General features: G+C 45.0%; 2 long non-coding RNA genes across 3 annotated transcripts in view; one reads left to right on the top strand and one right to left on the bottom strand.

Annotated features, from left to right (window-relative positions):
* Nucleotides 1–18,917: 18,917 nt before the first annotated feature.
* On the bottom strand, nucleotides 18,918–21,922 carry LOC138849563 (uncharacterized). The gene is made up of 2 exons (XR_011388449.1): nucleotides 21,808–21,922; nucleotides 18,918–20,796 (listed from the first exon to the last, which is right to left on the bottom strand). It is a non-coding gene; the product is annotated as an uncharacterized lncRNA (long non-coding RNA).
* A 79-nt stretch (nucleotides 21,923–22,001) lies between these two features.
* LOC127492937 (uncharacterized) overlaps nucleotides 22,002–23,488 on the top strand; it is a 47,613-nt gene continuing 46,126 nt past the window's right edge. For both annotated transcript variants that reach the window (XR_007922776.2, XR_011388448.1), the window contains exons 1-2: nucleotides 22,002–22,238; nucleotides 23,242–23,416. This is a non-coding gene — a long non-coding RNA (uncharacterized lncRNA). The remainder of the gene's footprint in view (nucleotides 22,239–23,241; nucleotides 23,417–23,488) is intronic.

Genomic DNA, 23,488 nt, shown 5'->3' with positions numbered 1-23,488 from the left:
GCCTTCTCCTTGGCATCAGAATCCCATATGGGCACCAGTTCATGTGAAGACCTGTGTGGGAGACCTGGAAGAATCTCCTGTCACCTGGTTTGCATTGGCCCAGCTTCAGCCATTGTGGCCATTTGGGGAGTGAACCAGCAGATAGAAGACCTTTCTCTCTGTCTTTCCCTCTCTATCTGTAACTCTAATTCTCAAATTAAAAAATAATAATAAAAAATAAAAACACTGCAGACTCGAGAACTTGGGGAAGCTGGAAAATTCTAGAAGAAAGTTTTTTTTGTTTTTGTTTGTTTGTTTGTTTGTTTGTTTAAGATTTACTTATTTGCTTGAAAGGCAGAGTTACAGAGAGGCAGAGGCAGAGAGAACAGAGAACAGAGAACCATCTGCTGGTTCACTCCCCAGATGGCTGCAACAGCCAGAGTTACACCGATCCAAAAGCCAGAAGCCAGGAGTTTCTTCCTGGTCTCCCATGTAGGTGCAGGGGCCCAAGGACTTGGGCCATCTTCCACTGCTTTCTCAGGCCATAGCAGAGAGTTGGATCAGAAGTAAAGCAAGCTGGCGCTGTGGCTCACTAGGCTAATCCTCCGCCTTGCGGCGCCGGCACACCGGGTTCTAGTCCTGGTCGGGGCCCTGGATTCTGTCCCGGTTGCTCCTCTTCCAGGCCAGCTCTCTGCTGTGGCCAGGGTGTGCAGTGGAGGATGGCCCAAGTACTTGGGCCCTGCACCCCATGGGAGACCAGGAGAAATACCTGGCTCCTGCCTTCTGATCAGCACGCCAGCCACGGCGGCCATTGGAGAGTGAACCAACAGCAAAAGGAAGACCTTTCTCTCTCTCTCTCACTGTCCACTCTGCCTGTCAAAAAAAATAAAAAATTTTAAAAAAAGAAGTAAAGCAACCGGGACTCAAACCCATGCCCATACGAGAAGTCTTAAGGAGACTGTACAACTAACAAAAGGAAAATTCACATTTATGGAGCAAGTTAAGCACAGTATTTTGTAGTGTGATAGGGACAACGGAAGTCACCATACCTTTGTCACAGCAACATTTCTTGTCTCTTTGGCCTTGTGATTTCACCATGTGGATGCCAGACAGGGGATTTTCTCAAAGTGAGACTGCAGTTAAGTCAAAATAAGAAAATAAAGAGATGTAAGAATCGACCAAAAATATGCAACATTAACACAATGAATCTTGCTTTATTCTGCAAACATTTACATTTCTCCTCATAAACACTTCTGTTTTATATAAAGTTCAGCATTTCTTTGGCTGTAATGATGAAATTTGGAATTGAGACCCAAGAAAAGTCACAGACGATGGAACTGGCTCATCTGCAGAGTCTTCCTCTGAACAGGCTGATGACTACAGTTCACGTATTCCACAGGCAACCCTCTCGTTGTCCACAGCCATTTAGCCACCCTCCAGAGAAAGGAAACATGAAAACCCTATTTGCTTTTACATCCTCCTGCTCCATGCCATTCTTGCCCTCCCTTTTCTGACTGGATTTCTACCTCCTCACCATTACAACAGCAAAGGAAAACAAGACACCCACAACGTTGATGCAAAATCTAACTGCTATGGCCTCCAAAACCTGTGCCCTGTGTTCCAGGACAGACACTGGTTTAAAAATGAGACTGGGGGTAGAGGAGAATGGGGGGCAGTGGGGACAACTCTTGCAAAATGTGACCCAGCAGCCCTAGCTGGGGAATGGTGCTGGAGCCTCTCAGGCTCGCGCCCCCATCTTACAAAGTGTGCAGTTCTTATCCTGCCACAGAACAAACAGACCTATGACTACTGTTTCACAATCCATGTGGCCGATTGCACGTGCTGATTGCCAACGACTGGGCCTGTCACATTTCCAGCAGCTGCAAATGCTTCTCCCTCAGGGATATCAGGGTCTTACGTGGGTTTACTGTGGAGGGAAAGGACTTCACCATGGGAAGGGATAGCTGAGGATCAGTGGGTAGGAGGTGACACACACTTGATGCTCCATCTGACTTACTGCTTGGCCATCTTCTTTTCAGTTCTACCCATTGTTCCTGTCCATTTTGCAAACTCAGAAGCAGGGCATCTGCTCTAGCAATTATGACCATACTCACACGACCATGGTTGTATTTGAAATCAAAACTGTCCCAGAAGATGGAGGACATGGGGTGGCCATATCCCCAGCATTTCTGCCTGTCCAGTCTATATAAACATCTACATCGTTATTTAGGGTCTCATCCAAGTGTCTCTCCTTCAAGAAAACTTAACTATTCCAGAGTAGTGTGACTCTTCTTCTAGACTAGTAATTTTAAAATATTATCTTACATTTATTATGTTATTTTCATCTACAGAATTATTATGACATTATAATGGCACCCTTACTATTGAACTTTTGCAATGTAAAATAAATCATGCATCTGTTACTTTGATAAAAGGCAGAAGTTTTTTTAAGAAGTACATCTGTATGCTATAGCATTAGAAACTCAAATTAACATTTCTGCTTTTATTATTATGTGTAAATGTTTACCATTATTTAAGCACTATGTAACACAGCATGTTACAGTTAGAATATTTGGTTTTCCTAAGGCTGATCATGTTTATAAACTATTCTGCCTATTCCTGTGGTCTTCCAAAAGAGACAATCAAATAAAGAACCCTGGTTCACTTCCCAAATGGTCTCAACAGCCAGGCCTGGGCCATGATGAAGCCAGGAGCCAAGAATCTCATCCTGGTCTGCCACATGAGTAGCAGAGACCCAAGTACTTGGACTGTCTTCTGCTGCCTTCCCAGGCACTTGGCAGGTAGCTGGATTAGAAGTAGAGCAGCTGGGACTTGACCCTGTACTCTGAAATAAGATGCTGGCATCACAAGCAGCAGCTTAACCCACTGCACGTCAATGCCAGCCCCTGATTTCTTAACTTCATTTTAGAATTGTTCACTATTAGTTTATAGAAATACAAATAAATTGATTATATCCTAACAAGTATATGAAGATAAAATTACATGATTAAAGAGATAATCTATTGTGACTTTATTTCAGCAAGGATAAATGATGGTATAGATTAGAGAACAAGCTATCTGGAGATCCTCCTTGTGACAAGTTTTAAAATCACAAGCCAAGACAGAACAGCACTTTGTGGCTATGCCACCTAAAGATACAATTATACTGCCTTGCAACTGATGTCTTGTACTTGCTGTGTCCCTATTAACTACCTGTATGTTTTCAAATAAAATCGTGCCACTCTGAAGTTTGGTGGGATCAAGTGTGATGCCTCCCTTCCACTACTGCTACTTCTGGAACATCACTGACATTTTCTACATCTGATCATTTAGTCCATGAGCAAGTACCAACAGAACATTTTCTTTTTAAGTAATTCTTATTTGTATTTGTTTATTTGAAAAGCAGAAAGAAACCAAGAGATAGGCAAGAGAGCTTCTATCCACTGGTTCCTTCCCAAATGCCCACAAAAGCCAGAACTGAGCCAGGCCAAAGCCAGGAGCCAGGAACTCAATCTAGATCTCCCTCACAGGAGGCAGAGACTCAAGTTCTTGAATCATCGACTACTGCCTCCCAGGGTACACAGTAGCAGGAAGCTAGAACTGGAAGCAGTTCCAACTCAGGACTCAAACCCAGACTTTCCATACAGGATGCAGGCATCCCAAGTGACATTTTTTTAAAAGATTGATTTATTTGAAAGGCAAAGTTACAGAAAGAGAGGGAGAGCCAGTGACAGAGAAAAAAATCTTCCGTCCATTTGAGCCTAGAACGTCATCCAGGTCTCCCACGTGGCGGGGCAGGGGCCCAAGCACTCCAGTCATCTGCTGCTTCCCAGGAGCTTCAGCAGAGAGCTGAATTGAAGTGGAGCAGCCAGGCTTATCAGTGCTCATGTGGGATGCCAGCACTGCGGGTGGTGGCTTCACCTGCTACACCATGACTCACCCCTGCCGCATGACATCATCCTCAGTGCACCAAATGTCCACCTCTGAACGTAGTATTCCTTTTTTTTTTTTTTTTTTTTTTTTTTTTATTTTTTTTTTTATTTTTTGACAGGCAGAGTGGACAGTGAGAGAGAGAGACAGAGAGAAAGGTCTTCCTTTTGCCGTTGGTTCACCCTCCAATGGCCGCCGCGGCCCGCGCGCTGCAGCCGGCGCACCGCGCTGATCCGATGGCAGGAGCCAGGAGCCAGGTGCTTTTCCTGGTCTCCCATGGGGTGCAGGGCCCAAGCACCTGGGCCATCCTCCACTGCACTCCCTGGCCACAGCAGAGGGCTGGCCTGGAAGAGGGGCAACCGGGACAGAATCCGGCGCCCCGACCGGGACTAGAACCCGGTGTGCCGGTGCCGCAAGGCGGAGGATTAGCCTAGTGAGCCGTGGCGCCGGCCTGAACGTAGTATTCCTAATACTGATGCTGGGTCATCAGAAAGTTTATCTTATAGTGACCCAAAATTTGATTCCTTACCTCTAGCTTCTAAAATTTGTCGTAAATATACTCTCTGAAGGAATAAAGAAATCTACTCTTCCTTTTCTACGGAAACCATGTATATATAACATTTTAGTTTGTTCACCTGAATATTCTCTTCTCAAGGCCAAATATCCTCAGTTCTTCCCATGGTCCTTTTAGGCACCTCAAATTCCTTCCATTCCATTCATTCATTCAATCACCTGCTACTGAAGATCCACTTTGGGTAAAAGCATTGTTCTGCATGCTGTCCATATAAAGGGCAAAAAACGGACCTGGTTCATGGTTTCATGGACCTCAGAGTCAAGACAAGGAGGATATTTATCACATAATCACACTAATGGGTTGCTAATTAAAAGCTCAGGTAAGCATTGTGAAGGGAAAGAACACCACTCAGGAGGGACTCTGCAACTTGCTTTGGCCCAGGAAATGAGGGCAGCAGTGATGTGTTCTTCCAGGCAGAAGCTTTAAGAGCCACCATGTGGGTCACCCTTTTCTGTTTCCCCTCAACAGAGACACGGACGTCTGTCGGCCTGGGTTCTAGAGCGGAGTTCCACAGGGCAGACACACAGAACCTCCAGGAAGGAGCAGTAAACTGCTTCTGAGCTAATGAGCTGTCTGAGGTTGCAGCCACAGCATTGCCTAAGCTAATCTGACAGACGCAGAAGGATCCCCAGTGAACATGACTGCCTTTGACCTTTCAGGCTGCTGGAGCACAAATACCTAGCCTGAGTAGCTTATCAACAGAAATTTGTCACTCACAGTTCTTGATGGCAGGAAGCCCAAGAATGCCAGCAGAGCCCATGTCTGGTTGGGGCCCACTTGCTGGTTCGTCGATGGCTGGCGTGTCTCCCTGCAAGGGCACTACTGGGGTTCCACATTCATGAGCTAATCACCCCCTCCAAATCCCTTTCAAATAAATCAAATAAATCTTAAAAAAAAAAAAAAAGAAGAGAAAAGATGAGTAACTGTTCTGCAGAAAGCAGACTGAAAGGAAACACAGTTGATTCTGGAAAACAAGGTAGGCAGTTATGATACTAATGTAAGTACCATATAACAGTAAATTACTCACAGCTACTAAGGTACAGACATACCCAGAAGCTATTTAGGAGGTAAAATTTTCAGGGCTAAGTGATAGGTTTGGGTTCCTTTGCAGAGAATGGCAGTATCAGGGGTGCTGTGGTTTGAATGTGACTTGATGTGTCCCCTAAGACCCACGGTGATGGAAGGCTCAGTTCACAGGCTGGAACTGTCAGGAGATGGGGGGAAACTTCTGGGAGGTCACTTGGGGTCTTCAGGTCACTGTAGACGACACATGGTAGTTCTCTTGTGGGCTCTTGTGTGATTTCCTGAGCTCTCATCAGAGGATGGTTACAAAAGGAGCAAGCCTGCCCCCACCTCTTCCCTCTCTGCTCCTGTGGGATAGGCAGCCACTTGCTCCCACCAATGCCATATGCCATTCACCGTGGGCCATCTCCAGAACTGACTTGCCACAGGTTCCACGCCCTGGAACCTCCAAAACCTCTTCTTTATGTTAGCTGCCTTGGGTATTTCTCTACAGTAATGCAAAGACGATGAACATGGGTGATGCTTAGGTTTCTGGCTAGGTTTCAGGTGAATATTGATGACTTACAGTGAACTGGATGAAGAACAACACTGGAAGGAAAAGATCTTGTAGTTAGGATAAAACACATTGAATCCAAGGTGGCTTTGAGACAGCCAAATGATGTTGAGAAGGCAGTTGGCCACAGTTCAAGGACTCAAAGGTCAGGCTACATATAAAAATTTAGTAATCACTGACATGGACATGGTAACTTGAGAGAGAGAGAGAATATAAGAGAATTTCATGACTAATGTTGAGAAACTCCAAATTTTAACATCGGGGTGGTAAACGTACTAATATTAAGGGCTTGGGGCAGATGTTGCAGCACTGCAGGTTGAGCTGTGGCTTGGGACACCTGCATCCGCTATCAAAGTGTCAGTTTGAGTCCCGGTTCCTCCACTTTTGATCCAACTTCCTGTTAACACACTGGGAGGGAGCAAATGATGGCACAAGTACTTGGGTCCCTGACACCCACATAGGAGACCCAGATGAAGTCCCTGGCTCCTGGCTTCACCTGGCCCAAGCTCAGCTGCTGTGGGCATTTGAGTGAACCGGTAGATGGAAGATCTCTGTCTCTCTGACATTATGTCATTCAAAAAATAAATGAATGGAAAAAATAATCCTTAAAAACAAAAATAATAAGATGGGCTAGCCATAGAAAATAGAAGAAAAATCAGGAAAATAAGGCATTTCCAAAGTCCCAAAAGACAGGCAAGGTTTTCAAAAAAAGAAAAAGTGATTAGCAGGGTTGAGGCTGCTCAAAACTCAGGAAAGATGAGGTGCAATCTCAGTAGATTAGGCAACATACAGGTCACCAGTGGCCCTTATCCAAGTTAGCTGCTACCAGCATGAGGAGGCAGAAGCCCGCTGCTATGACACCACACACAGCCCTCCAGTGTCCTTCAAGCTGTGGCACAAGACAGGGATGAGTGGAAGGTGAGTATTCAGGAAAAGGTGTCCCTGCAGTAGTACCAACCTGTACCATGCACGTCTTTTGGATATGAACCTACATGCACACAGGGACATGCTCTGCACTTCCTCACCCATCCGTAAGTTAGGGAAAAAATGATAGCCCCAATTGATGATAGAACCTTTATTTAATATCATTTTGTGGATAGCTAGGAAATCAGCAATAAACAGACACCATGTTAGTCAATTCTGAAACTGAACAAACTCTCGACAAGTTTACTCACATTAATATAATTTAATGAAAAGAAAGTATTCAAAACACAATGTCAGGAGGATAAAAAAGAAGAAAAAAACAACTTTCCACTGATTAAAAATAATAGTCTTACTTTCAGCTTAGAGTAGTTTTATTTCTGGATGGGAGAACTCCTTATTTTTCTTGATTTCTGGTTCAGAACACTCTTATAAACATTGTGGCTCAATTTTTCTAGTTTATTCATTTTTAAAAGAGTCTTTTTGTCTTTTTAGAAAATTCTTTGTTGGACGAATTCCTCTTGTGACCCACCATGCAGACCTGGCCTTTTCTTTCTTATTCCCACCACCTCCAACGCAATGGCACTGCCTCGTGCCTGGGTCTCCAATTTATTTTGCTTAAGTGTCAGCCTGCCAGAATCCTATTCCTAAAAGCCTGTTTCAATTATGTCTCTGCCTTTGCAAGAACCTACAATGGCTCTCTATTTCCCATCACATGAAGCATCAAGTTCTTCACTGAGGACACAGTATTTCCACAGTCTGTCCCCTTTTGACTCACTCCATTGTTTTAACCACTCCCCAAAGTAAACCCGTTTCCCTCAGGCAGGCATCACACCAGCTCCCTCACTCCTATGAGTCTAGCACAGAAAGTTTGTGGGATAATGGAATTAAAAGATAATTTGCTGCAAAAAAAAAGTTTGAAATTCATGCCTACTTTTTTCATAATACACATTTTCTGTGAACTTTTTGAAGACCCCACTTATGCATAGATTTCAAAAAATGCTTGCATCAAAATAAGTATCTTTCAATTCCATTTTCCCATGAACTTTCTGAAAGGCCCTTGTGCTTGTCCTTCCTCTGTGCTTTGGTATTTACCTCCACTTGTCTGAAATGCCCTCTGCTTTTCTCTTCACCTAACCACACCTCATTCACCTTTCAAGGTCCTACAAGGAAAAGCTGAATGTAGAAATTGCTCACCCTTTGAAAGAAACTTGCCGATACAAAGCTCACTTTTTGGCAATTTTGCTATGCATAATCTTTCCGTGAATTTTCTCCTTTAATACTTAGAACAGGGGCCAGCGCTGTGGTACAGTGGGTTAAAGCCCCAGCCTGCAGCACCAGCATCCCATATGGGTGCCTGTTTGAGTCCCGGCTGCTCCACTTATGATCCAGCTCTCTGCTATGGCCTGGGAAAGCAATAGAAAATGGCCCAAGTCCTTGGGCCTCTTCACCCGGGTGGGAGACCTGGAGGAAGCTCCTGGCTCCTGGCTTTGGATCAGCTAAGTACTGGTCACTGGGGTCGTCTGAAGAATGAACCAGTGGATGGAAGACCTCTCTCTCTGTCTCTGCCTCTCTGTAACTCTGTCAAATAAATAAAATAAATCTTTAAAAAAAATACTTAGAACAGCCCTTTGTGATAGGCAACATTTAGCACGTGATAAGATTCTGCTAATTCACAAAGGTAATTCAAAAAGCTCTGGAAAATGGAATTAAAAAAGAAGTTCATTTTAGTGCAAAAAAATTTGAAAACCATGCATTTTTTTCATAATACACAGTTTTCACAACTTGAACTATCCTGGTGTGTAAAGCACCTGCCACTACAAAAGATTCCAGCATTCCAGCATCACTGGCTATCATTATGTTTACCAGAGATAAGAGTCACTCGTCTGGGGTCCATGGTAGAAAGCAAAATAGCTGAATTCAAATCCTGGCTTCAGAGCCCCTCATTACCACACCAAGGACAGGAAGGCTCTGTTTGCCCCTCACCAAACTTCTGCAACTATTTTGTTAGACGTGGATTTCTGCAGTCTGAGTTTCATAGCAATTGCAGCATCTATTCTATTCTGTTTTGCACTTGATGGCTTCTCATTTATTTTGGTTTTATCTCTACAGCTATACTACAAGTAGCTGGAGTAAAGACCAGTGGTGTGCTGATCACTGTCTAACAACCAGCTCTCAATGCTTGCTGATTTCAGCGGTTTGAATACGCTACCATGGCCAATTTCAGAATATCAAACTAAAAGTCAACCAACTCAAAATTCCTGACATGTCAACACTCAGTTCTTGCTGGTTGGTGTGAGCTGGCGGCAGCATGGCACTGGCACGAAGGCTTCATCCTTCACTGTTTTCTCCTGGGTCTTGCTTAGTTCCAAGCACACTGCTGAGCAAACAGGACACATGACCACATATCTGGAGCTTCAGGTTCAAGGTGGTAAACTGCTTATAAACATTTACTTAACCTGCTTCCCCAAATCCCACAGAAATGATGACACACCAAAAAAAATAATAATACGTCCATTAGAGTCCATCAACAAGAAAGAGTGTCAATACCCAATTCGAAAATTCGAAAACTTTATGAGACAAGAAAGCAGCTGGAATCCTGTTGATGGGCACGCTAGAGGAAACCACAACTAAAAGCAGCAGGGTGAGAGTCATTCTTCTCAGGGAGACCCCAAGCCCAGGGGTCTGGGAGCTTTAGTGGGTAATCAAGGTAACTGATGAAAGTCTGGGCACTTTCTAAGCCTGACTAATCCCTCCCTTGTCTTCATATTTTGAGCTTTGTGTTCACAGCTAACAGGCTCAGAATTGCTTTTCGTAGCCTTCTCTGGGGAGCTTCTTTTAGGCTGGAGAAACAGAGCAGAGTCTATGCTAACTTCAACCTTCCAAACAGACTCGGGGGAAAATGGTTGCAGGTTTAAGTGTTCCACTGAAGTCCACTCTGTTTTCCACTGTATACCCAGACCCTGGAATGGGCGTGGCATTAAATAGTTATTCAAAAATATCTGCTGAGTGAATGAATGAATCTTGTAACTCATGAACAAAATGAGTGACTCCATAAGCAACATGGCAGGTATGCAACTGCACAAACATCCTGGATTACATAAAACCAACAAAAGTGTGTCCCAGTAGCCACATTGCAGAGAAGGGAAAGGAAATTTCCAAGTAACTGCCCTGCAGTTGGGGCTGACCATGGGACAAAGTTCTGGGCAGTAAGACTTCAGCAAAAGGAGGGTATCTGGAAAATTCGGTTTCCTGATAAGAGGTCATCCCTTCATCATGGTGGCTTTCTTCTCCTTTGCCCTACTCAAGCCTTTGAGTCCGTAAGGCTAGAAGCAGAGCAGCCAACTCAACATCATGAAGCCACAGCTGGAGGATGGAGGGGCAGGAAGATACAGGGGTTTGAGGAGAAGGACGTGGATAACAGTATTTCTATCCAGCTCTGCCTGCTTTCAATCTCTTTTCATGCTAGAATAATAAAACCTTACTGAGTTAGGGCAGTATAATAAGGTTTAGTTGCATCCCTAAATGAAGTATGGGTGGGAGAAAAACATATTTGGGAAATACAAAGTCCAGGCCTGAGATACATATGTGTATGGGGTATGAATTTATATATCCACTTGATTTAGAAAACCTAAGTTGAGCAATTAAATAGACTTTAAAATCAAACCAGGATATTTACAAACTCAGGACCCCAGCAGTAAAAATGTATGCTCACTCCCCAACATTTTACAACCCTTAAGAAGAAAAAAAAGATAAATTCAAAATCAAAAAATTGCAAAGCCTGGGCTGGGAGGAGTGGGAAGGAGATTCATAGCAAGTGAAGCCACCTAGTATCAAGCACCTAGCATTAAGTCCCGCCCTGCTTCCAATCTAGCTTCCTGCTAATGCACCTGGAAGGCAGCAAATGATAGCCCAAGGGCTTGGATTCCTGCCACATATATGGAAAACACAAATGGAGTTCCTGACCCCTGATTTTGTTCTGGCCTAGCCAGAGCTATTGTGGGCATTTGGGAAATGAAACACAGATGATTGGGGCCAGTGCTGTGGAGTAACGGGTGGGGCTGCCACCTGCAGTGCCAGCATCCCATATGGGCACCGGTTCAATTCCCGGCTGCTCCACTTCTAATCCAGCTCTCTGCTGTGGTCTGGGAATGCAGTAGAGGATGTCCCAAGTCCTTGGGCCCCTGCACCCTCATGGGAGACCCGGAGAGATTTCCTGGCTCTTGGCTTTGGATCAGCTCAGCTCTGGCTGTTGTGGCCAACTGGGGAGTGAACAAGCAGATGGAAGACCCTCACCCCTACCCCCGCTTCTTTCTGGCCCTCCTCCTTTCTCTGTATAACTCAGACTTTCAAAATAAATAAATAAAATCTTAAAAAAAAAAAAAAAGAAACACTAGATGGAAGCTCTCTCTCCCTCCTCTGACATTCTGCCTTTCAAATAAATAAATAAAACAATGCTTTTTTTAAAAAAATGACAAGGCCTATGAAAAAGTAATTGCCATGAGGTGGTATCTCAAATACGGCAAATGGAACAATCAGCACTTAGAGATCCTCATAAAAAGAATGGCTTGGGGGCTGGCGCTGTGGCACAGCAGGTTAACGCCCTGGCCTGCAGCTCCGGCATCCCATATTGGTGCCAGTTCAAGACCTGGCTGCTCCACTTCCAATCCAGCTCTCTGCTGTGGCCTGGGAAAGCAGTAGAAGATGGCCCAAGTCCTTGGGCCCCTGCACTCCCATGGAAGACCCGGAAGAAGCTCCTGGATCCTGGCTTCAGATCGGTGCAGCTCTGGCCATTGTGGCCAAGTAGGCCACAATGAACCAGTGGATGGAAGATACCTCTCTCTCTCTCTCTCTCTCTTTCTCTCTCTCTGCCTCTCCTCTCTCTGTGTAACTCTGACTTTCAAATAAATAAATAAATCTTTAAAAAAAAAAAAAAGAATGGCTTGAAGGAGACTAAGAAATAGTGTGACTAAATACATTAACAAAGGTATATAAAGCACAATGAAAGGAGAAGACAATATAAAAATAAGACAAACAATTTTTTTGAAAAAGAGCCAAATAGAGTCTGTAAGTGAAAAACATACTAACTGAATTAAAAACTCAATGAGCAGAGCAATGACTAGACAAAGGCAAATGTGAAGAAAGAATTCTAAATGAGAAGACAAATTTGAGGAAATTTTTCAGAACATAGGTTAGAGATAGAAACTATGATAGTTTGGTTAAGAGTTTTGGAAAATAGATGGAGATGGTCTAATGTGTATCAAGTAGATATTCTAGGCAGAACAAAGAAAAGAGAAAGAGGGGGAATGATAATACTTCACAAAATGAGAGATGAGCATTTTCCAGAATTAAAGACAAACAAATCTTCTAATTTCAGAGGAATATAGCAGCCCCATTATAAAAATTAAAATTTTGGGGCCGGTGCCGTGGCTCAATAGGCTAATCCTCCGCCTGCGGTGCCAGCACACCGCGTTCTAGTCCCGGTGCCGGATTCTGTCCCAGTTGCTCCTCTTCCAGGCCAGCTCTCTGCTGTGGCCTGGGAGTGCAGTGGAGGATGGCCCAAGTCCTTGGGCCCTGCACCCGCATAGGAGACCAGGAGAAGCACCTGGCTCCTGGCTTCAGATCAGCGTGGTGCGCCAGCTGCAGTGGCCATTGGAGGATGAACCAACGGTAAAGGAAGACCTTTCTATCTCTCTCTCACTGTCCACTCTGCCTGTCAAAAAAAAAAATTAAAATTTTGGGGCCAGCGCTGGGGTGTAGTGGGTGAAACTGCTGCCTGCAGTGCCAGCATCCCATATGGGTATCCCATTGTGTCCCGGCTCCTCCACTTCCAACCCAGCTCTCTGCTATGGCCTGGGAAAGCAGAAGATGGTCCAGGTGTTTAGCCCCTGCACCCACGCGGGAGACCTAGAAGAAGTTCCAAGCTCCTGCTTTCAGATCAGTGCAGCTCCAGCCATTGCAGGCGTTTGGGGAGTGACCCAGCAAATGGAAGACCTCTCTCTCTGCCTCTGCCTCTCTGTAACTCTGCTTTTCAAATAAATAAATAAATAAACAAACAAATCTTTTTTTAAAAAATTAAAATTTCACTGATAGACTACGGTGAAACTTAAGACTGTCAATGACAAGGAGAAAACTCTCCAAAGCAACCGAAGACAAAAGCACATCTCCTAAAATCATGCAACAAGAGCACTGCCAAACTTATTATCAGTCACAATAGATACCTGTGAGAAACGAATGCCTTCTCACCGTGCTAAGGGAAGACAGTACTCATTCTCATTTTATACCCAGCTAAATTTCAAGACTGACAGTGAAATACAAACATTTCAAACCAACAACCTTGACAGTTTACCACTCAATAACCCTTAAAAAAAAAAAAAAAAACTTTTACAGGATTTACTTTTCTAAGAAAATCACTGAATCCAGAAGAAGAATGGGGTAAAACCCGAAGGTAAAGAAAGAAATCTGTAATCATCCTGTCGAAATATAACAACAATTTACTGTGAAGAATTCTGGGAGAAGCATCTGGTGCAGTGGTTAAGACGCCATGTGCGGCACGGCTCAGCTGAGTTTCTGATTCAGCTTTCTACTAATGCACACCCTGAGAGGCAGAAGGTAATGGCTCCAGTACTGGGGTCCCTGCCAGCTGTGTGGGACATCTGGATGGATTCTGGGCTGCAGACTTTGGCCTGGCCTAGCCTAGCTATTGTGGACATTTGTGGGAAATGACAGGTCGCTCGCTCGCTCTCTCTCTCTCTCTCTGCCTTTTAAGTACAGAAAAAAATAAATAAGCAATATGTTAAGAAATAAGATCAGGGTTGCCAAGTAGTTATGGCATTAATCCAGATGAGTGTTGTGTGATTAAAAAAAAAAAAAAAAAGCTCTTTTCCTCAAAGAACTAGTGTAATTGTAGAAATAAAATACAAATTCCTTAAACAAACCCTAAATAATAAAATAAGGTGTGAAGGTCCTTCAAAACAAACAAATAAAAGAAGAGGGCCAGCCTGTGGCACAGCAGGTTGAACTTTCTACAAGGTCAGTTCCCCATGAGTGTTGCTTCAAATCCTGGCTGCTCTGCTTCCACTCCAGCTCCCTGTTCATGGGCCTGGGAAAACAGCAAGTACTCAGGAGACAAGGATGGCGTTCCAAGCTCCTGGCTTTGACCTGGCCCAGACCCAGCCTTTGCAGCCATTTGGAAGTGAATTGGAAGATGAAAACTCTCTTTCTCTCTGTTTCTCCCTGTCTCTCCCTGTCTCTCTCCATCTGCCTTTCAAAATTAATTAATTTTTTAAAAAAGAATACTGATAACTAATTTGAGCAGGCTTTAAATGTAAGGCAGGAACCAATGCTGTGGCATAGTGGGTAAAGCTGCCACCTGCAGTGCCAGCATCCCACATGGGCGCCGGTTCGTGTCCCAGCTGCTCCACTTCCAATCCAGCTCTCTGATATGGCCTAGGAAAGCAGTAGAAGTTGGCCCAAGTACTTCGGCCCCTGCACCTGCGTGGGAGACCCAGAAGAAGCTCCTGGCTCCTGGCTTCAGATCAGCACAGCTCTGGCAGTGGTGGCCATCTGGGGAGTGAACCAGCAGATGGAAGACCTCTCTTTTTCTCTCTGCCTCTGCCTCTCTGTAACTCTGCCTTCAAAATAAATAAGTAAATATTTTTCAAAAATAATAAATGTAAGGTAATATTAAAATAACAGGCAACAATAATGTTGAAGATCACCAAGGAAACCCTTATCTAAAGATTCCTAAGTTTCTATATTAGAGAAGAACAGAGATATTGATTAACTATGTTCTTTAAGAATGCATATCAAAAGAATAGAATTATATTGTATAATTTCCAACACAACGAGGAAAATGAAGGCAGTAAAAGGAACCTGAGATATGGACAATCCAATAAAAGTCAGGAGTGAGGGAGATGGGAAAATACCCAGAAACACGAAATCTAAACAAATTCTAGGGGCCAGTGTTGCGGTGTAGTGGGTTAAGCTGACACCTGCAACACTGGCATCCCACATGGGCTCTGGTTCAAGTCTTGGCTTCTTCACTTCTGCTCCAGCTCTCTGCTAAGGCGCCTGGGAAGGCAACAAAGGATGGCCCGGGTGCTTGGCCCCTCCACCCACGCAGAAGACCTGGGATGAAGCTCCTGGCTCCTAGCTTTGGTCTGGCCCAGCCTCGGCTGTCGCACACATTTGGAGAGTGAAACAAAAGACGGATGTTCTCTGTCTCTCCCTCTCTTTGTAATCTGCCTTTCATGTAAATAAAAGTCTTAAAAAAATTCTAAAGAAGTCTAAACAGAAAACCTAAAAACATCATATTGAATGATGCATAAGAATCTACATGTATATTTTAAAACATAAATCAATATAAAATGTTTAATGGGCAGAGAATGGATAAAAATATAAAAAATATGAATAGGAAAGAGTCATCAGGTTCAGAAAAGTGACTACCTCCAGAGGAGCAGGAAGGAGACTATAATTGAAAGGTATAAAAGGGTTCCAGTGTGTTCTCACTTTTTTTTTTTCAGTAATGTGAAACTAAAAAAGAGCAAGAAAAAAAGAAAAATAAACAATGAGCCATTCAATGCAACAAGAGGAATTCTACAAACAGGCAACACAGGAAAACTGCCCTCACAACAAATTAGAAAGTACAGAGAAACAGACAAGGCATGAAAAAGGACAAAATAAAACCCCTTATTGATGATTAGAAAACAGTTTGGTCTTCAGCTACTGGTATTGGCATTAGCAGTCTACCTGCAGAGGCTTCTGGGAGAGAAAATGGATTTAATTTGCAAAAGAAAAGATTGATATTAAATTGAATAAAGGATTATGTGACTAGAGATTTTTAATATTCATTGTTTATTGTATATACTCTAGAAGTCTTGTTTCCTTAAAATACTTGCAAATAGTTACAAATAATATTAAACCTCTTTTTGGAGGCAAAATACTATACATGATCACTGGTTCTCAAACTTGTTGGCCTGCAAATATCTGGGTAAAAACCTGCAACTGATTTTGGACAAGGAAAACATCCTTTGGGATGCTTCCAAATCCAAAAGTCTCATGCTGAGGAAGTTCCTCCAACCAATGCTAATTGCCATTATTCTAAGAGGGAAGTAGGGGTAGAGGAGGGAGGAAGAAGGGAGGAGGAGATCAGATGTATGAACCACTCCCCTATTTTATCAAGTTGTTCCCCACACTTTCTCATTAAGGAAAGGATTGAATGTGAAGAGAACTGGGATAAATTTCTAATGCTATAGCTTTCTACATTTCCTCCTCTCACAATTTTTCACATAGTTGGCCTGCCTCGCCTTGGCCAGAGTAAACTGTGGAGTACAATTACATCTCTTTCAATTCAAGCTGGCCACAGATCAGCTGGAAAATTAGCTCGTAGTTTTTATGGTTAAGTATATGGCAACTTGTCTTTTCTCAATGGGATGACCAAGATTTTCACCCCAACACCAACACTACTAGACCACACACCGTGCCTTGATACTTTTTAAAATAAGGTATAATTTACACATTATAAAATGCACTTACTTTATACAATTCTATTCATCATAATGAAAATCCTATACTCATTGCAATCAAGATACAGTGTTCAGTCGTACTTTAAGGGAAGTTACTATCTGGATGGACTTAAGAGTAGTGAGGCACAGTAACTTCTATTTCCGTGTCTTCTATCTGAAATCTTGGAAACAGCACTCAAGATTGAAGCTAATGAGATACGGTGTAGTGAACAGTACATTTTACCCCATCAATAAGACCAGCTCTATTTTCCATAGTCACTTAGATAAGGAACAGTAAATGCTATAAATCACTGCAAAGTGATGTGTACTTTTAAGTACACATCTTAGCATTTATATGCTGAAAAGTGATTAATCATACTTTATTTTCTCTTCAAATTTTCTTATGCCTCTGCATGAATAAGCCGATACATCTTATCTGCTGTCCTATCTGAAAAATCTGGATTAACAGCCTCAGCTGAATTCCACTCTGGCAAGAGCAGCCCTAGCTACAAATAGTTCTCTTTAAAAGGAAAATAACAACAAACACAAGAACACCTCACTCTGAAGCTCCTTTATTTTGGTTTAAACCTCTCTTAACAGGCTCTTTTCAAGTCTTTGGAGCATTATTAAACGATCCTACTATTGATTTTCTGTGCTTAGTTCTGGTGAAAATGGAGTGACTCGCAGCACTAATGACTGAAGCCCACTCACCGTCTAAAGGACAGGTACAAAGGCAGAGAAGTACTTGGAGTTCATCCCTACAACCATTCTCATAACTCAGATCGCAGTGCCCGGAAATAGGACAGGTGGGAATAGGACTCGGATTCAACTCATCTCTCTTACTTAAATACAGCACTGCTGCTGTTCTGTTACTTATCTTGTGAAATTTTATATGTATTGGTATATTTTGCTCTTCAGCATGAAGCTGCATGCTTCATTTCCACCTTTGAAATCCAAATTCCCAAGTAATCATTTTTAGGAAGGCATTCCTCTATTTTCAGCTTCATTCTCCATGGACCATTTGTTTGTGCTGTTGAGCCATTGAGTAACCAGAGGTTACAGTAAGAATTCGTCATGCCAGTTTCCATCTCAAAAAGAAAAGCCTTCAAGACAAACAAACCATTTTTTTAAATGGGTAACAGAAATGAACAGGCATTTCACTTAAGAGGAAAAGAATAGCCTCATAAATTCAACCTCATAAATAATCAGGAAAATGCAAATTAAAGCCACAATGAGACAACCATTTCACACTCCATCAGATTAGCAAAAATTTGTAGTCTGACAATACTAAGTGTTGATGAGGATGCAAAACTACAAAAATTCTAACACAAACGGGGTGGGGGAGGCAGGGATCTGGGTGAAGCATCTTGAAAATCAACTTGTGTTAGCTAGAAAAACTGGTGTGCACAACCTACATCCCAGGTACTCTGTTCACAGGACACACACATATAATGCAACACATGTCAGGTGATATTAAATTAGTGCTAATTTTCTTAAGTGTAATAACTCTGGAATGTTTCACAGTGAAATGTTAAGATGTCTACAATTTTAAAATGGTTCAGCAAAAAAAGAAAAACACAGGGAGGGAGGAACAATGAAAAAGCAAATGTGATAAAACGTTTTTAAAAGAGGCTGGGCAGGCTCTGGGGTAGAGCCTACAAGTTTGAATCATGGATATGCCAAATATTGATTGCAATCTGGATTATACACGCAAACTCTCTTACTTCAACATGATCATCTGTAAAGTGGGAGCAACCACGGTGTGTACTTGATAGAGATGTGAGCATTAGAGTAATTCAAATAAATACTTAGAGCTGTCACTGCTTTGCCGTAAGTTTTCAGTAACTGATTATTACCTCTGTGAGCTCCATTCTGCAGATACCGTAAGTGGAGACTCAGAAGGGTGAACTAACTTGTTCGGTCACATAACCAGCTGCTGGTGGGTGGAGCTGGAAGAGCAAGAGCTGCAGGGACGCTTCCCCATGAATCAGCAGAGGCACACACCCAGCTATGCATGTGCCCAGCTATGCACACACCCGGCTATGCACACACACAGCCATGCACACACAGCTATGCGCACATCCAGCCATGCACACAGCCATGTGCACACCCAGCTATGCACATATCCAGCTATACACACACAGCTATGTGTACACCTTGCTATGCACACCCAGCCCTGCACACAGCCACTCACACAGCCATGCTCACACACAGCTATGCACACCCAGCCACGCACACATCCAGCTATGCACACATAAAAAGAGCCATGTGCAGACACAGCTATAAGTACACGAAGTGTTTGTAAAACACGACACTTGAGACTACCTAAATGCTCATCTGCTGTAGAGCAGATAACTAAATTGTGTTATGTTTCTGTAACAGAATGCTACACAGCTAGGAAAAGAAATAAAATGTGTTAACATGAAACATATAAAATTAAATTAAAGGTTTTTATTTTATCCTGAAAGATTTTAGCTGCTCCAGAAACAAAAGGACAGAAGTAAGCCACTAAAACTACCATGAGGAAGAGGAATCAAAAGAGTTACAATTTAAAGCACACTGGACTTCCACACTTTCTGTAGGGACAAGGACTCACTATCTAGATGCTTAACAGGTGAATAGTTATGAAACACAGACACTCCTATGGTGAACTAATTCGCAGTCACTAGACTAGTGTTTTTAAGGGACTCTTCAGTGGCACAGTGAAAGGCTCACTACAAGATGTAAACTTTTAAAACACAGGCTCTCTAAGCGCTACGGTTTGAATATGTGTGCCCCTGAACTCAGGTCAGAGTGTAAATCCCAAAGTAATAAATTAACGGTATTAAGAGGGGAGAGCCTTCGTCTAACCGTGGTGTTCGAGGTGGGGCCTTCTTAGGAAGGGATCAGATCAGGGCTCCAGAGTGGAGGCCACATGATTGAATCCTGGTGGCTTTGTAAGAAGAGGGACTGAGACCAGACATGGAAAGGTAAGTGTTCCTGCCATGCCATTATGCAGCCAAGGGACACTCTGGCCAAACCCTGAGTCCAGCTGTTTGGATTTTGACTCTCCATAACCACGAGACAAACAAACCTCTTTTTTTAAAATACGGTGAGCTGGAGCTGATGCTATGGCGCAACAAGTTAAAGCCCTGGCCTGAAGCACCGGCATCCCATATGGGCGTTGGTTCTAGTCCCAGCTGCTCCTCTTCTGATCCAGCTCTCTGCTACACCCTGGGAAACCAGCAGAAGATGGCCCAAGTCCTTGCGTCCCTTGTACGCACGTGGGAGACCTGGAAGAAGCTCCGGACTCCTGGCTTCGGATCGGCGCAGCTCCAGCCATTGTGGCCATCTAGGGAGTGAACCAGCAGATGGAAGACCTCTCTCTCTCTCTCTCTCTCTCTCTCTCCCCCTCTCTCCCTCTCTCCCTCTCTCTGTAACTCTTTCACATAAAATAAAATAAATCTTTTTAAAAAATACGATTAACCTATCTCGGACATTTCCTTATAGTAATGAAAAGCTGACCAGTACAGAAAGGTTTAAATCTGAGTGTAAATACATACAGTATGTGCTCATACATACATGTATGTATAATACATACATAATAATGCATCTATTTGTATAGGCACAGACTGCATAGAATAGATGTGCACACTAACATCTTTATATGTACATACATATATGGTAACTGTACTTACATACATATATGCTAATATATCACAGAAGAATAAATGTGGATGCATATATACCAACACATAATTTTTTTAAGTTAAAAGTGGGTTTCTCTTGCTGGAAATACGTGGAATGATTTCTTTTCCTTTCCCCCTCCTCTCATCTGTAACCCGTATTTTCTCATATTTCTATAGCGAAAATGTGAAGCTGGTGGCTCTGGAGAACAGTCTGGCAGCATCTAATAAAGCTGCAGATTTTATACTTAAAATTCTGAAACATTCCTGCTCCTGGGTGAAAGTCTTCACATGAGCACCATGAGACACATCCAAGAAGGTTCACACCAACCTTGTTTATGATAGAGAAAACGCAGAAACAGCTCCCACCCATCAAGAAAGCGTGGCTGTCCAGGCACCTGCCGTAGCAGCAGCAGTTAGAGGGAGGGGCCAAGTCACTGTAGTCACTGTGGCTACACCACAGTCTCGCAGGGAAGCGGGAAGGCTCTGTCCACTGCAGAAATCTAAGGGCAGCTGCCATCACTTCTACAGACTAGCAACAGGAAAAATGACACTACACAGTGTAGTGTGTACACACACATGTAGTAAAAATCTTCTCCATGTGTGGTTATGATAAATCCCATAGTATAGCAGAGCTACACTCACCTGTGGAATGAAGAGGGAAATGGGATCAGCAAATGGGATGCACGGGGCGCTGGGGTGCTCCCCTACACCTGTAACGTTTCATCTCTGGGGCTGGGGGAGTGCAGCAGAGCTGCTTATTATACAATTCTCTGGAGGGCTTTTTTTATATGCCTGAAATGTTTCCTAATAAAATAGTAGTACTCACAAAATGAAATAAAAATTCATAAAAAGGGTGTATCTAGATACGTAATCAATTGAAGCTACAATCATGAACTTTTGGAATAATTTTTAAAAATATTTTCGCATTTTTATCTCTGGCAAAAAAGTGGATTTCCGAACTAGACCACTTAATTTCTGCGAAACAGAAAACTACTTTAATGAGAATATTTAATTATAATTATTACTCAAATTTTTTAAAAGCCCAAACTATCTGCATTGGAGAGAAAATGAAGGCACATCCTCCCTTCGCTTTAAAAACACATATTTAAAAACCGGAGGCGGGCAGGGCAAAGCGCTGAAGCTGAGAACCGTGGGAGTCATTTTAGTCTCTCAACGTTATCCTACAGGTAGGAGCAGCCCGGGTGCCGGCCTGTGGCTCCTCCGGGGCTAAGTTCACGCGCCGAGGGGACTGACCGAGGGGACTGACGGGCTCTGACAGGACAGCGCGGGGAGCAGGCCGGGCCCCGCCGGGAGAGGTGAGGGGCGCCCCGGCCCCACAGCGGGGCTCGCGCCAGGCGGCCCCCAGCTCAGCACGGGAGGGAAGCGGCCGCTCGGCCTGGGAGGCCGCGGGCTCTGGGGACGCTCGCGTCCCTTCCGTGGCCGCACGTTCCGGTTTAGGAAAATGTAGACCTTCCAGGCTCTGACCACTGCACCGCGGCAGTTCCGGCCTGAGGGGCAACGTGGGCGTGCAGGGGCGGAAGACGACGGGACACCAGGCCCGACACGGGCCCTGGGCTCGGCGGGCTGCCGACTAGCGCACCGGGGCCTTCCTGGGTCTCACGCTGCACACCCCCTGACGGACAACTTGTTTACCCGCTGCACGCCCTGGGCGAGCCACGCGGCCCACCTCCTTCTAGACGATTCCTCCACCGAGCGCCGCGGGGCGGGAGCAGGCTGCGCGGGGCGGGGCGCCGGGTGCGCGGGGCGGGGCGCCGGGTGCGCGGGGCGGGGCGATGGCCGCGAGGGGCGGGGCGACGGCTGCGAAGGGCGGGGCGCCGGCCGCGAGGGGCGGGGCACCGGTGTCTCCCTCGCTGCCGGTTGCTCCACCTCACCTCGCCCCACCCGGGGCCGCCTTCCGGCGGGAGCCGGCGCTGAGGACGGGAGAAACTGGTTCATGTGTCAGCCACCCGAGGGCTTGGCCGCCACGGCTGTGTCAGACGGGGACGAGCCTGTGAAAACACCAGCATGTGCCGCCGCGTCCACAGGACCTTCCTGCGTGTGTGATAAGGCGCTCTGAGGAAAAGGTGACTTCCAGTCCCGACACGCACACATGCACATGGCGGGTACACACGCCCACACACATGCACACACACGTGAAGAGACCCTCTGAGGAACACGTGACTTCCATAGCCGACACACACATGCACATGGCGGGCTACACATGCACACACGTGTAAAGAGGCCCTCTGAGGAATAGGGGACTTCCAGTCCCGACACATGCACGCCTGCACATGGCGGGTTACACACGCTCACACACATGCACACACGTGTGATGAGGTGCTCTGAGGAACAGGTGACTTCCAGTCCCCCTCACGCACACACATGTACATGGCAGGTTAAACACACATGCACACTGGTTACACATGTGTGTAATGGAACAGGCGACTTCCAGTCTCCCTCACATATGCGCACACACACGCACGTGTAGTAAGGACCTCTGAGGAACAGGCTGTTTCCGGTCCCGACACACACAGCGGGTCAGTGGGATTAGCTAAAGGGCGCCCCACCTTCCCGTGACGAGTGCTTGATGGCTGAATTCAGCTGGAAGAAACTCCCCCAAGGCAGCCTAGACCCTCCGGAGGGAGAAGGGAGAGACCTCTGGGACCCCTGGGAGGACACAGGAGGCCACGTCCACTTCCCTTCTGGCTGGGCGGGAAGTCACTCCTTCCTTTTGGCCTGGCTTTGCCTGTGGCTTTCAAGGCTGCATCTGACACCAAAGACCACCGCGCTCAGAATCTGAGTTTGAGAGCTACGGCACCTGCTGCGACAAAGCACCCTGCTACCACTTGCCCCAAAATTAGCTCGCTGGATCCTCCCCGGGCTCCGTGGGGCTGTGTGCACGGGAAGGGCTTGTGTGAGTGACGCTCTCCAAGCTCCCATACTCTGTAAAAGAGAGCAGGCTTCACCCCTGACCCACTATTTTTCTCCCCCACCGTTTCCCTAGGGCCCTTTCTCCCTTCCTCCTCCTCCTGCTTTTCTCTCCCCGGTCTTGCTGCCCCGTCCTTGACACGGGTCACTCTTCTCTAGATTCTGGAAGGCCGGCGAGGGGAGAGGATGAAAGGCCTGCACGCAGGGGAAGTCCTGGCCCTGAGAGAGGAGCAGGCAGATCCGGGGACTTCCGCGCGCCCCCGCCAAGTTAATATGCTACAAGAACCAGCTGGGCAGGGTCTGGACACGCCTTTCTGTTCGGCAGTGCACAGAGGTTTGGTTTGTTTGCTTGGTTTTTTTTTCCACCCCCCTGTCACTTTAACTACAGTGATCTCTGGTGCCCCTG

The sequence above is a fragment of the Oryctolagus cuniculus genome, chromosome 5, assembly GCF_964237555.1.
Source record: "Oryctolagus cuniculus chromosome 5, mOryCun1.1, whole genome shotgun sequence".
In the NCBI taxonomy this organism is placed as follows: Eukaryota; Metazoa; Chordata; class Mammalia; order Lagomorpha; family Leporidae; genus Oryctolagus; species Oryctolagus cuniculus.
Note: the sequence above shows the minus strand (reverse complement) of the source record. Positions and strands in the feature narration are given on the sequence as shown.